Source organism: Pholcus phalangioides, unplaced genomic scaffold (genome assembly GCF_987345545.1).
Source record: "Pholcus phalangioides strain wild (caught in Gottingen) unplaced genomic scaffold, Ppha-v1.0 ptg000016l_1, whole genome shotgun sequence".
NCBI lineage: Eukaryota > Metazoa > Arthropoda > Arachnida > Araneae > Pholcidae > Pholcus > Pholcus phalangioides.
The window spans coordinates 1,740,612-1,756,170 of record NW_028301609.1 but is presented as its reverse complement, the minus strand read 5'-3'; the positions used below and the strand labels follow the sequence as shown (position 1 = coordinate 1,756,170).

The 15,559-nt window shown below is 38.2% G+C and overlaps 1 long non-coding RNA gene across 1 annotated transcript in view; it reads left to right on the top strand.

Annotated features, from left to right (window-relative positions):
• The first annotated feature begins 1,169 nt into the window (after positions 1-1,169).
• Positions 1,170-15,559, top strand: part of LOC149074859 (uncharacterized) — a 215,894-nt gene continuing 201,504 nt past the window's right edge. The window contains exon 1 of the long non-coding RNA XR_016194299.1: positions 1,170-1,550. This is a non-coding gene — a long non-coding RNA (uncharacterized LOC149074859). The remainder of the gene's footprint in view (positions 1,551-15,559) is intronic.

Here is a 15,559-nt window from a genome sequence, read left to right as displayed (position 1 = left end):
CTGTAAATATTATTAATTATGCTCATTGCCATCACCATTAAATCTTTTTAGATACACATTTAACACAACCAAAAATTCAATCCCCCAATTTAAATCACAATTTTGTTTCTCAATCATGAAAGTGGTCAAAGTCCTCACGTACAGCTTCCCCCCCCCCACTTCCATATAAGGGGCCGTTCAAGTATTACGTCATCATCGATGGGGAGGGGGGTTTCCGATTTGCTGACTTTTGATGAAAAGGGGGGAAGGGGGGTTTGGATAATGCTTACGTCAGCAACCACCCTTTATGAAAATATCAGTTAGTATTCAGAGGGGCAGAGCTGATGACGAAATTTTGCTGACAAGGGGGGACGGGGTCAGCGTTTTGCTGATTTTTGCTGACGGGGGGGGGGGGGGGGGTCAAAAATGGCCAAAAATTTGCTTACGTAAGACTTGAACGGCCCCCAAGTAAAATATTTATTAAGTAAAGCGAAAACCGTGAGATAAATAAAGAAAACAAAAAAACGGTTTCTTTCAACTGGTTTTTCTCAAGTCATCGCCATCTTGTTTGGCCATGCGTTACCGTCAGCGGCTATTTTCTTACACAACACACACACACACACACACAAAAGACTTTCCACCACAGAGACATCACATAACTCCACTAAACAAGAAAAATTCTCAGAAACACAAATGTTCACACCGGAAAAAAACCAACAGAAAAAACATGTGAAACATTAAAAAAAATCCAGCGTTTTTTATTCATGAGAGAGAGAGAGAGAAGAACCCGCGCACACACACACCTTTCCTTATCTCGCAAGAGAGCCATCTGTCTCTCTATAGAATCTTTTTATATACAACACCATCCGAATTTATAAGAAGTAAACCTTAACACCCTGCATGCAGTATATATACATAATCCAAACGCGGTTGGGACCAACAGGAATAATAATAATAAAGGAAACATTTATTATTCATTACTCAATTTGAATACAGCGAGCTTACATTACGTTATTTTAAAACCGGTTTTATTTGCTTATTGGGTAATAAATTCAAAGCACTTAATTAAGCAGCGATAAGACTTATTTATTTACATTTTTCTTTTTATTATTATTCGAATTGCATGCATAAAGCTTATTCAAAAGCTCGCTCAATACTAGTCAGCTATGGATTTGCAGGGTTACGGAATTTTACGACCCAGCCCCGTCTCGCTACAGAAAAGCAACGCGCATAGTTATATATATGTATGTGTGTGTAACTACAGAAAGTCTCTAAAAAAGAATAAATGCATGACCATCCATATGGATAAACCATGCATAATGCATTCTGCATTATATGTATGTGTACTGTATACATGCATACTATAATTTGCTGGTTTCCGCATGTGTTTTGACTGGGGATGGTTTTGAGCATTTTCACCACTCTTGTCATTGCCCATGAGTTGTTGTTTTGGTGTGGTGTGGCCCCGAAATGAAGGATTACCCGGTGTACGAGCCCGTCTTGGATATTATGTGGTGCAGGAAGGGTTGCGGTTGGCTCTGGATTTAGCTCGGAAGGACTGCCCTGATGAGGTATGTACACCCCGTACTATATATAAATACAGTGAAATCTGCCGCGAGTGGACACCTTCGCAAACTCTGTTTTGATTGGTTATCTTGTATTACGCGCTTCCAAGAAAAAGCTTGGATAAACTTTAATAGAACCAATGCTTGTCCGATTTTTTTTGACAGATTTCACTGTACTCTTTTTGGTTTTAGATGTTTTGAAATTTTCAATGATGTGTGTGTGTGGGGTCTCGGTTTCCACTGTGAAAAAGTTTTCTCGATGGGGGGTTTTTTCAAGCTAGAAAAAAAAAATCGATGATTTCGTCTATTCGATGACTATGATAAGATGAAATCGATGTCGGAAGTGTTTCCCCCACAGTATTATCCAAACTGCACATGCGCGCAGAATAACTGGAGTATCGAGCGATGTTGATTTCTGTGTATAAAGATGATGCGTCATATGCGTAGTGTGTCCAACCAATCGGATCGCAGCTCTCCTGTCCATATGACGCTTTTATAATATCCATAACTGTATACGACCGGTAGAAATTCGTTCGAGATTCGGCCATACCAGTTCGATATTGTTCTAATTATAGCGTTTTTAGACCAGTGTTTCTCAACCGTTTCCAACCCGTGCCCGCCCTCCCCCTTCTCCGACCAGTGTTTTTCAGTCTTTTTAGTCAATGGCCCCTTTCGGACAATAATTTCTTCTTGTGCCCCTCTCCCCCTGTGTTATCCGGGGCTCCTCCTCTCTTCTCACGGAAGGAAAACCCTTTTCTACTTACCGACTTGAATTTAATCAAAACTAAATTCATAATGAACACACATTTTATGAACAAAATCGATTTCTGGAATCCTGGTCCAGGCACGAATCCAGAAAATAGGTGATCACACATCTTTCCAAAGAGTCGATTTATGTAGGAAAAAAGGGTTAAGCTTAAAATACGGGTCAACGCAACGAACACACTCAATAAATAGTATCTCTCGACACGTCACCTGGGTGCACGCCTACCCTGGGCTAGAGCTCAGTGAGCTTCCTTCTAGTGGGGGATGTGCATGGGCGTCTCAACATCATGGATCCAATGATGTTCCACGAAGGTACGGGGGGGGGGGGTGCTCATACTTGGCTCTGGAAGTAACAGCTTAAACATTTACATACTTGTATTCGAAAATCATGGTAATATCAGATCGTATCATGCAAGCCCCGATATGAGGCTATGTCATGCCCACATAGGGCCCACAGGTGCATATGACCCTGTTTATACAGACAGCTCTGTCGGATTTTGAAAGTACTCACACATTTTTTCCCCCACCGTATTTCACTCAAAAGCTCTCTGTGGCTCCCTTCATCGCTTGTCATGGTTCTACTTTCATCTGTGTGTGTGTGCTCCTTAGAATATTCCATTCGATTGGGAGTCAAGGGGCCCCCAGATTCAGAACCATAACCACTGCTCTAGACCATAGTTTCTGTGCCACCCCCCCCCCCCGGTCTTATCTAGATCATCCTACCTTCATCCAAGAACGAGACCCTTTCTACTTATCGAATTCAATTTGATAAGAACTAAATTCATAATAAACAAAAAAATTTATAAATGAGATCGATCTCTGGAACCCTGGGCCCGGGGATCCAGAAGATGGGTGATCATCTGTTCCAAGAGCCGAATTATATGGGAAAAATAGGTCAGTGTAAAATACGGAACGGTCCAACGAACTTGCATAGTAAATCAAACTTACCGACACATCACCCTGGGTTCACGCCTACCCTGGACTACAGTTCCGAAAGCTTCCTTCTTGTAAGGGGAATTTTATGCATGGCAGTCTCAATCTCATGTGTTTCTGGGCAAAGTGATGTTCTGGGGTGGGGGGACTCATAATTAGCTGAAAGTAATAGCTTTATATTCACATTCGAAAATCAAAGTACCAAATCTCACCGTGAAAGCTCTGATAGGGAGGGGGAGGGGGAAGTTCATGCCCATATGGTCCCATGACTCTGGTTCTATGTACACCTCTGCCGGATTATGGCGGTACAGTCACACATTTTTCGCAACGTATTTCACTTAAAAGCTTTATTTATTTTCATCTCTCTGTGGCCCCGTTTACCCCTTGTCGTGGCTCCCATTTCATCTGATTTTCACTGGTGGAATATCCCAAGACCGAAAGGAGGTCATATGACCCCAGGTTGAGAACCACTGATCTGGACAGACAGGTCCAGACTTTGACTTGATGGGGGGGGGGGGCTGGGAAAAACATGTATTGCACTCCCCGGGCCGTCTTAAGACCATCATGGGGCCCCCAAGTAGTTTTTCTGAGGCCCTACCTTGTAAATTCAAGAAAATTTAACCATTTTCATTTTTGTGGGGGCCCCGGGCCGTGCCCTGGTGGGCCCATGCTTTAAGACGGCACTGCACCCCCTCCAAGACGTAAAGATATATTGTGAGTCAGGAAATGCGCATGTTTGTGAAGACATTGCAAAATGATACAAAAATTACGAATGAAGATTTAGCATAAATTCTTCATCAAATATCGCAAGGCCAGCATTAAAATATAAAAGTTTTAGAAAAGTTCTTTTGTGAACTTGAAAAATGCAACTAATAAGCGTATCGGTTACAATTGAGCGAACGTAACCAACAGGCTTATTGGTTTTTTTTTTTAAAGTTATGTAAAAGATCTTTTATCATACTTTTATGGTGTAATTCCTGTTTACTAAATGGGGTTTTCCTAATGGTGTAAAGCTGTTTGATAAAACTTGAAAAATTCAACCAGTAAGATCATCATTTGCTCAAATGCAATCGATGCGCTTATTGGTTAAATTTTCAAGTTTTATAAAAGATCTTTTATCAAACTTCTATAGTGTAATCCCGGCCTTATAGACATTTCCATATGTTAAGACATAGATATTTCCATATGTTAAGCTTCCTTCTTGTGGAGGAATTTTATGCATGGCCGTCTCAATGTCAGTTCCCGGGCAAAGTGAATGTCCCGGGGGGGGGGGCATAATTAGCTGAAAGTAACAGCTTTATATGTACCGGTTCTGATATGGTGGGAAATATATCGATATGAGGGTTTAGTTGAATACACAAACACAAAAATTATCTGATACAGACCCCTAACGGGTCGCTAATGCGATCAGGCGTTGATCTCAATCGTTTCCTTGGCTATTTATGATTAGCTCGTACCCAGTTTTTGTCGGCAAGTGCCATAGTTTCGGCACATAAACGGAATTTTCACCTCACGAGATCAGGGTTTCGGTGCATGAATATGGGCCTAGTCTATGTGGATTTTGGAAGGGAGGGGTACACACAAAATACACGTAATACACTTGAATACACGGTAAATGATACAATTTCATTAACTACATTAACAACAAACTACACACGAATCACTACGTAGAGTCGCGCGGCTCTGCCTTTACTACAGGTGCGGTCGCACCGGGGCCCACGTTTTGGAGCCCCCCCCCCCCCCACAATCATGGTAATGATAAGTTCTTTCATAAATTCTGTATTTTTATCAATTCTAGGATTATTTCTTTAACAAACTACGAATTTTCTATCAATTTTGGAATTATTTCTCTCATAAACTTTTGTAAGATTGTAAAACGAGTGATCGGCGCCTTACACTTGACGAGTTCGGGGGGCTCGGCGCATGAATATTTTTGGTAGGGAGGCCGCCTTTTCAACTCTTTACCCTTCTTTAAATATTGCCTTTTCTAAGAAAGGCATAGAATGGGATTTACTTGTACTGAAATTGAATAAATCAACAAATATTTTATAAAACAATTAATGATGGAAAATAATCCTAAGGCCGGCATTACACTATAAAAAAGTTGATAAAATCCCTTTTATAAAACTCAAAAAATTCAACCAATAAAGTTCATAGGTTACATTCGAGCAAATGCAACCGATAATCTTATTGGTTGAATTTTTCAAGTTTTATAAAATGACTTTGAGAAAACTTTTATAGTGTAATACCGGCCTAAAGGAATGAGAAAGCCTTTGGTTGGAGGGGGAAGGTGGTTGAATTTGAGCAGTTCAGATGCTGAAGATCCTTATTATTATTAGAGCCCGGAAGTTCAGGAAAAATGCTACAAAATGCCCTTCTTTTGCCTATTTCAAGCTTTTTTTTTGGAAAAATACCTTTTTTCGAATTTTCCGTGTCGTAAATTCCTATTTTGATATTGTTTTATGTATATGCATGAATTTTAGACGCCATATTCCTTAGAATTGTTAGATGTCTTCAGCGTTATAGGCAGTATCATTAATCACAGGTTTCACTGTATTATACGTATGCAAAACATCTCTCTCTACCAATTCTCTAAATCCCACCTGCGGAAGAAAGAAACCGATATTATGAAAATATTATGAGCAATACAGTCGAATCCAGTTTTAACGAATACCGATATAGCGAAAATCTCTCGTTTTAACGACCACTTTTCTAATCCCTCAGGTAAGTTTACCTAGGAACAGTGCAAAAATCTGGAATTTCTTTGTAACGAAATTTCGTTATAACGAAATGATTTCTCCGGTCACTTGGAGTTTGTTATAACGGGATTCGACTGTATCCATTTGAAAAATTATTCAAAAAAAAAAAAAGAAGTGATTGCGCTTTAGTAAACCTTCAAAAATTTGCGCTTATTCTGAAAATTCTTTGATTTTATGCATTTTTATGCTAAAAAAAAAAAGCAAAATATATGCAGAGGCATATGCACATATGAATTTGCATATAATCCGGGCTCTACTCCGTAGACTAATTTAGTTTTCATGTTGAATTTATTGTTTAGCAACTCATTTCTCTACAAGAAAAATGCCGGTTTTGATGATCGGAAGCCGACAAAAACTGTACAATCTAAGGGTGCGATTATAGTGCACGCGTGTTTCCGATTCTGGAAACTCGCGTCATCTCCGATTGGTTAAAAACCCGAATTTCAGCTGTTTTTTAGCTCGAAATTCGGGTTTCTTAACCAATCGTTTGTAAAGCCCAAGGGGACAGTAAAAAATGTTCGAAGAATCCACTATTCAAATTACAGTAAAATCTCCCAACAACGACCACCAATGGGACCGTGAAAATGTGGGCGCTATTGGGAGGTGGCCGTTATTGTGAGAGGTAGCTTTATTTCTGGGTAAAAAAACCAACTGAAATTTTCGATGCACGTACATGGCATGTGAAATGACAATCCATTCTGTAACTGATTACTAGAGCCCGAAAGTTGAGGCAAAATGCCATAAGCGAAGATATATATTGGACTGTCCACGTACGGTCCCATTCAGTGCACACAAGCTCCAAGGAAAGATTGCGATGTACGTTGCCTCTGTAATCTATTGGTCTAGGGCGTTCATCCGGAAAATGAAAGGAGGTGGGTTCGATTCTCCGCAGGGGCAGTTGAATTTTCCTCTCTTTCCAATATATATCTTCGCATCAGCCAGCTGTTAAAAACCTTTGTATGGATAGCGGAGAGTGACGTCATCTTTGGATTTACTGATATATCATCAATTAAGAAACACTGTTTCCTGAATTTCGCTAGTCATTTGTATGGTATTAAGGGAAATAAATTTTCATTAGAATTTGTACGAAAAAACATGAAAAGTTGCAATAGCCGGAGAGCATCGAAATCGTTATGAATTGTGTTGTTCAAACTCTGGAAACACAGATTTCTTCAGAATAGTTTCTTGTTACAAATTCTAATGAGAATCAATTTCCCTAATTTATCATACAAATGCCTAGCGAAATTCGGGAAATTCGGGATGACGTATCAGTAAACATTTGCGTAAATCAGGCTTTGAGCATGGGCCAAGAAATTCTACAAATGATGCCGACTCCATAACAGTGCAATCAATGATGTAGCAACTATTATTAAGATCAATTATTATTAAGGGACCGTTCAAGTATTACGTCATCATCGATGGGGGGGGGGGAGGGGTTTCCGATTTGCTGACTTTTGATGACAAGGGGGGGGGTTTAGATAATGCTTACGTCATTTACCACCTTTTATGAAAATATGAAATATTTTTAATGGCATCTCACTCGGTGCGCCAAAAACGAGAAAAATCTTTCGATAGTTTGTGGGCAATTGAAGTAACATCCCTCCTATTGATAAGTGCCCTACAGAGCCACTTTAGTCATCTCTAAATGTTTCGCGGATCCAAGTGATCTGGAAATATGCCCGAGCCGTTTAAGTGCTCTGGAACTGCGCCACGAATCACTTAAATAATCTGAGAATGTGCCGCGGGTAATTTGAGTGATGTAGAACCACACTGGGGCCACTTAAGTGCTCTAAAACTACGTCGCATGTCACGCTTAAGTGTTCTGAAACTGTGTCTCGGGTCATTTAAGTGATCTGAAAATATGCCAGGGCCGCTTAAATGTTCTGGAATTGTACCACGGGACACTTAAGCGATCAGTAAATGCTCCGCTTAGTTCATTTTTACAAAATTAGGTTTGAGGAGGGCAGGCCGCATCAGGTAACCCCCAGGGCCATATTTGGTCCGCGGGCGTTAATGCGATTTATCATTATATGGCTTAGTGGGTGGGTCACAATTAATTTATTAAAGATAAATTTGGGGTTCATAGCCTTCAAATAACATTGAAATTAACAGAAATTGATTATAACAACACATAAATGTATTTTCTTCCGAAATTTCAATTTAAAAAAAATTATTTTTTTTTGCATTAAAAAAATAAATTTTTGATCGTGGAAAAGGGGCACGAGAGACCCCCCCCCCTATGCCCCTCCCCCCCCCCCTCCCGTATACGTCTCTGATCCCACCAATATGCGTTAGGTTTCAGAGGGGCAGAGCTGATGACGACATTTTTCTGTCGGGGGGGGGGGGGGGGTCAAAAATTTCTAAAAATTTTTTTTTTATTTTTTTAATAACGTGATCCTCACGTATTCCCAAGGGATCAGCATGATCCGTCCAGGGAATTTGTTAGTGTTAGTAAACATCCATGCCCGAACCGGGATTCGAACCCAGACCTGCACAGTGAGAAGCTAGTTCCCTAACCACTCGACTGCCAGGCGGCTTGCGTAATACTTGAACGGCCCCTAATCAAATATGTGTGGAATTATTAATTATCCTGTGTGGAATTATTAATGTTCGAGATAGTCATTTGACGGATCCAGTATAGATTAATTGGATAATTTGAATTGTGGATTATTCGAAAATTTTTTGCTGTCCATCCAGGGCTTCGAATTAACACTTTAAAGGGTAATTTTTCCTAGCAATGGTATATTAAAATATTATTGAGATTGATATAAGAAAAGAAATTCATCTAGCTTATAAGAAAAAATTTATTAACTAATTTTCTAATTATTTAGATAAATTATTTGTTGTTGTTGTTGTTTCTGAAGTTATTAATAAATGATAACTCTAATGAGAGATGGTAAAATAGCATACCACGCGGACATTTAAAAATTGATGAATTTGTTGGGAATTATACTTCCTACGTCCTCAGAAAGGATTAAGGATTCTATTCTTAAAACTATGAATCGCGACCCAAACTTAGGTCGCAGGATGAGTCGTTATATAAATATATTAACAATCAGGGACTCTGAGGTATGGGATCCCGATTCATACGTGATTCACGGGGGCTTCCAAGAAGGGTCCTACAAATCCACTTACACAGCCAAGGATTCTTTGAGCTATAGATCACGACCCAACCTTCATTCATTGAGGCTTCCGAGTTGGGTCATAAAAACTATTCAGCCAGGGACTCGAGCTATGGATCACAACCCAGACTTGATTGGCAGGGGTTTCCGAGATAGGTCATAGAAATCCACTAACAGCCAAGGTATCCTGGGTCACTTACCGGAATTGCTTGGCATTGGCTTCCGAGATGGGTCGTAAAAATTCACTTATAGTCAGGTGTTCTTGAGCTACGAGTCATGTCCCAAATTTGTTCTGCAGGGGCTTCAAAGATGTGTAGTACAAATCCATTAAGCCATGGACTCGAGCTATGGGTCACAAATCAGACTTGATTGGCAGGGACTTCCGAGATGGGTCGTACAAATTCATTTACAGGCAGGGGCCTCTTGAGATTATGGATCACGACCCAAACTTGATTCGCAAGGGGCTTCCGAGATGAGTCATAAAAATCCACTTACAGTCCTGTTATAAAATGCGCTTATTGCGTCACTGGTTTCACTATAATTTCGAAAAACAAAGTCACTTGGGTCGCGAAGCTGATGTTGTTGCTGATTTTTGGTCGCGGCTGGGAAGAGGCTAAGAACCCCTGGATTAAGGTATCTGAATATATCCCTTTCTTGTCACCTTTCTATGATGGATGTACATTGTTGAGTAGTGGTAGAGTGCCAACCCCTGCCTGCCACCTGTTTTGTCAGTTTTTTATCCATTTATGCCATTTTCTATGAAAAAGTAACTTTTATAAGTCAAAAATTTCAAGTACAATTCATGTAATATTCGATTGCAAAAAATTCTATGAATGAAACTTTTTTTTTTCACAGTAGATTTAGCTAGTAATGATGTAGGCTTAGTACCAAAAATTAAAGGATTGTATGGTAAATTCATAAGCTAACCTCCAAATCCGTCGATCTGTGAAATTTCATTCAACAAATCGTGTATAAAACACTGCAATTAGACAAATACATACGATAGATCTTAAATTTTGGTTCATAACTTTGAAAATCTAAAATTTTATATTGATACAATCAACAAATTTTTAGCAATCATGTTCAAAACTCAAGTAAAATGTCAAAAACAGCATTCTTCGTATGAAGCATGTTTAAAGTTTTCATTCACGGATTACTCGTGTGTAAAAACGCATCACTAAAGTGGTCGTAACTTTGGTTTTAAGTGTGATATATAAACAAAAAACAAGGCCTGATTTGGAGTCACGAAAAAAATAGGGATTTCATAAAAATAAGAACCAATATTTTCTTCCATAAATGACGTTTTAAATGTAGTCGGATACCTTTACCAAGTTCGATTGTGCTGTATACCTTGAACCTTCGCTCGTATATCGGGGTGCCATAGATGAGACTTTAACAGCTCATACCCCCCCCCCCCCTTTGCCAATTAAAAGCAGTAATGCATTGAAGCCATGGTTATGGCCATGGCATAAGAGGAAAGAGATGATGACAATTTTTGAGTCATCTCACACATCTCTAAGGTAGCGAAAAATTTGGAAATGTGGCTGTGGAAGCACATCTTTACCCCGGGAATTACCAGCCACCTCCACAGAAACTTATAGATAACATATATTGATGATAATTGATGCACTGCATATCAATTTCTTAAGGAAATTTATAGAGTAAAATATATAGGCTATATATTAAAAAAAAAGGGTCGATCTATAACCCCCGAGTGTGGGAGCCATAGCGTCGACAATAATACCCTTATATAGTTTGGTTTTTTGAACTCATTAATATGAACGAAGAAAAATTAAATTCTAAGAATGCCTATAAAATTTATTCAGTAAGGGGTATCCATTACAAAAGAGAGGTTTAGTTCTCCTCTTTCTCATGATAAATTGATTTTGGAAGTTCCCACAACCGATCTTGGCCCTTTGACTACCGAAAAATTGAACCGTAATTTTTTTATATGTATATATATCCTTATATAATGTGTTTCTTGTCAGTCTTGGAGATCGGAGAGGGTTGAATCTGTTCGGATAAGGCCCGAGACCTTCCCACAATACGGCACACCTTGTTCTCGCATGAGCAGAACTATTAGGTTAAGAATTAAGATGAGAATAACAAAAACAACAACAACGGGGAAAATGAGCTGTGATCCAAAACATAAGAAAAGGAAAGAATTATTACATTAATAATAAAAAAATCAGAAAGAGAAGGCATCGCTTATTTCTAAAACCTTTCTTTTAAAAAAAACGGGGTTTCCTCTCGATATCAATTATCGATTGCTGGCCATTAATTACTGTAATTTTCCTATAAAAACCCGAAGCCTGCCTAGCATTCATAAAAGTTCTTCAGGTTTTTTTTTTTCTTTCACGGATTGATATAAGAGCTACCCGGATCCATACTATCCAATATAATACTTGCTTTCTTAATACTCTTTTTTTTGGTTTCTCTAATGGTGCTTCCTGAAAATATAAAAATGTTTTTATCAGAATTTTAGATTAGCCCTCTGTGTGGATCGGTGTATATTTAAATATACATGGTTTAGGCCAGGATTACACTATATAAGTGTTAGGCCGGAATTACATTTATATAGTGTATCCTGGCCTAAACCATGTATATTTAAATATACACCGGTCCACACAGAGGGCTAAATCTAAAATTCTGATGAAAACATTTTTATTATTTGTTAGGCCGGGATTACACTATAAAAGTTTGATAAAAGATCTTTTATAAAACTTTTATCGTGTAATTTTGGCCTAACAAAAGTTCATTTATAAAACTTGAGAAATACAACCAAAAAGCGCATCTGTTGCATTTGAGCAAATGTAACCAATAGGCTTATTGGTTGTTTTCTTCAAGTTTTATAAAAGATCTTTTATTAAACTTCTATAGTGTAATCCCAAAAACAAAACAAAAAACCCATTGTATCGGTTTCTTTTTTCAATTTTTTTAGTATTTTAGAAAGTAGCAATGCACATCTTTCAATGTCATTTCACTAAGGTATACGACTATATAAGTGCAATATTTTATTATCTAGAAAAAGTTGGTTCCTTGTCGGTGTTACCTTTGAGAGCTGCTGAAATTTTACGTGTTCAAAAATTTATAAATTTTCACTGAATTTTGGGAATTCGAAACTAAATTCAAACTATCAATTCTACTTTTTTAATCAAGATTTCATCTGTCGATAGGTAACAGTCAAATAAAAATAAACTGTATATTCCACCCTTTATTTGCCATTGTAAGTAATTAAACAAATCCACTCTATATAATTAACTAAATTGCAGTGATGGTGCATTTTTTTCAATTAAAAATGTGCTATCAGCATCCATTCACATCCGTATTTGTAAAAAAAAATTTCAATACGTTTTTATGGGGGTGAACCATAGAAGGTTTATTGTGTTCAGAACAAGTGGGAAAAAACCCAATAGTCTGCAGTCGAACATGCAGTAAATTTTAGATTAATATAAATTACTTTTTAGAGGGTTTTTAGCCGTAATCCTCCACGCTGGCCAGTGCAGGTTGGAGGAAGCCCATCCGCGTCCGTTCACCACTTGTGAAACATGGCTGCACCACGAGAAGGCGCGGATTGGACTTTAAGCCTCTACTCCTAGTCGATTCTTTCAAGTCCTCATAATGAAGCAATTAAAGGGTCTTCTCCTAGTTAACAAGTAAAGACTATATTCAACAGCGCTAAACAAATTACTACCTAATATTATTGCAGCTCTTCTCGGAAAATTGAACATGGAAATGTCATCAGCGTCAGAGAGATTTAGTTTATTCGTTGTCTTGGTTATTTAGTAAGAGCAAAAAATCATAACAAAACAGGAAAAAGATATATTTTCCGAAATTATTATGCGTTTTTTTTCAGCAGATATTAATTTTGATTTCCAAAAATATGGAGTTACAACAAAACAACCTATCCAAAAAAAAAAAAAAAGAAAATGAAAAAAAAGATCCAAACAAAAGAAAATTTTAAAAAATGATGTATATATAAAATATGTTCTTCAATGTGTTTTTATGGGGGTGAACCATTGAGGGGATTAAGTACGAAATATCTATCACTGCTGCGATAAAGTTAGTTGCATAAAAGTGATCGTAGTGCGACGAAAATGGATGGTCAAATCATTTAATAAATTCAGATTATTTATGACTCACCTTTTATTTAAAATTTGTGGAAAGTTTCTCAAATTCTTTGATTATATTGGATCATATCCAACAGAACAATAGAAGCAGAAAGGGGGGAAATGTTAAGATTAGATGCACGGCAATTTTGAGGAATGTGTGTTCACCATAATTAGACGTAAAGAAGAAGATGGTGAGCCAAAAAAAACCGTTTTATATGCGCTAAGATCATATTGAAAGTTCTGAGAGTTTTTGTGTTTCTTTTCTTGATAAGTTATTGAATTGAAGAAAAAAAACTTTCAAGAATTGGCCTCTATTCCCTGAAGCATGTTTTATCTTTTTTCCATAATTCTAAGATATTTTTTCTAATTTCAAAACCCTGGTGATTCATTGCTGATTGCTAAAGGGTCAGCAGGACGGGTTTCAGAACAAAGCATAAATTGAAATAAATATTAGAAAATTCATGTTTTGTATTCATCGTAGGAAACCTTGGTATCCCTTTGTGATAGATCAAGGGGTCATATCGGGTAAGGTTCATTGAAAATGATAATCTCGCATGAATTAGCTGTTCAAAATTACATGTAAATGTAATTACATGATGTCAATGAACGCATTGAGGAATGGCATCGGAACCGAATCGTTGTTTGACAAGTCAGCTGAAGCAAAGACTGATAGTAGCATCAGAACCTTATCATTGTTTGAAAACTCAGCTGGAGCAAAGAGTGATAATATAGCATCAGAACCGAATCGTTGTTAAACAACTCATCTGGAGCAAAAACTGATAGATTAGCACCAGAACCTTATCGGTGTTTGACATCTCAGCTGGAGCAAAGACAGAGGATAGCATCAGAACCGAATCGTTGTTCAACAACTTAGGTTGAAACGAACACTCATAGAATAGCATCGGAACAGAAATTCCCGACATAACCATGCCTCATTTTAGATAACGGAAGTAAGCTGCTTTGCATCAGTCCAGGGTTGTGTGAGCGGTTCTACCTATCTGTCCATCAGAACGGAATGGTTGTTTAACGACTTAGCAGAAGCAAAGACCGATAGAGTAGCATCAAAACGGAATCGTTCTTTTAACAACTCAGCTGAAGCAAAGACTCATACAGCAGCATCAGAACCGAGTCGTTGTTTAACAACTCAGCTGAAGCGAAGACTGATAGGATAGCCTCAGAATGTAATTTTTCACGGTTTTGTGTCTAGTCCCTAATTATTCTGCTATAACTCACCATTTTTCTTCGAGTTAGAAGAGGAGGAGGAGAAAGAGAAGAGGTTACAGTCTACAGGGAATGTCTGCCAGAGTTGTTTGCATCACTTCTTAAAGATCATGTTATAAAAAAACAACAACAAAAAATACAGAGAAGAAAGATGCTAAGCTTCTGATCGCGATGGCCTCTTGGGCATCTTTGACATCCAGAGCTCCTCCTCCTCTTCTTCCTATGCCTTCCCTAATTTTTTTTTGAGGGGGAATTTTTTTTTTCTGCTGTACACTATTTTATTTTTTGCTGCAGCATATAGGCCCCCAGACAGTAGCCCATGCTGTTGCGAGGTACGAGGTTGCTTTCCATGTGTTGTTACCACAACCCGTCTTTACCTACCCCAGGTATATCTCTTGACTAATCACCGAGTGGCAAAGACTAAAAGCGGTAGATTTATTATGACCAGCCGCTCCCAGATTCGAAACCTTGGCTTAAAAAAAAAAAAAAAAAGCAACGCTGACTGACAAATTACAGGGTTCGAGTCCAGTTTTTTCCCGATGTCAATCTCTCACACGTGAGTTATATAAGACGTGTGTGTACGTGCGTGCGGTATGTGTATGTTTATGTGCTAATGGTGAAGTTTCTCTTCACAACATATTCAGTGGATGTAAGCGCACCCCTTAGAGAATTATTTTATATGGTCTTTCCCCCCCCCCCCCCGTGCCTTATCAAAATCGCGTTGATGTCAGAACTTCTTGGAATTCAAATAACAACGTTTTTTAATGTGTTTCATGAGAATCGCGTAGATATTAGAACTTTTCTGTATTCAAATAACGACGACTTTTTTTAATGTGCTTCGTCAGATTCGAGTAGATATCAGAACTTCTTAGAATTCGAATAACGACGTTTTTTTAATGTGCTTCGGCAGAATCGCGTAGATATTAGAACTTTTCTGTATTCAAATAACGATGTTTTTTAAGGTGCTTCTCATGAGAATCGCGTAGGTATCAGAACTTCTTAGAATTCAAATAAGGACTTTTTTAACCTCTTTACGATCACGGTCGTGAAATTACGTTCAAACACCTGTGAAATAAATTCAAACAAGTTGTCTTTCCTCTCTT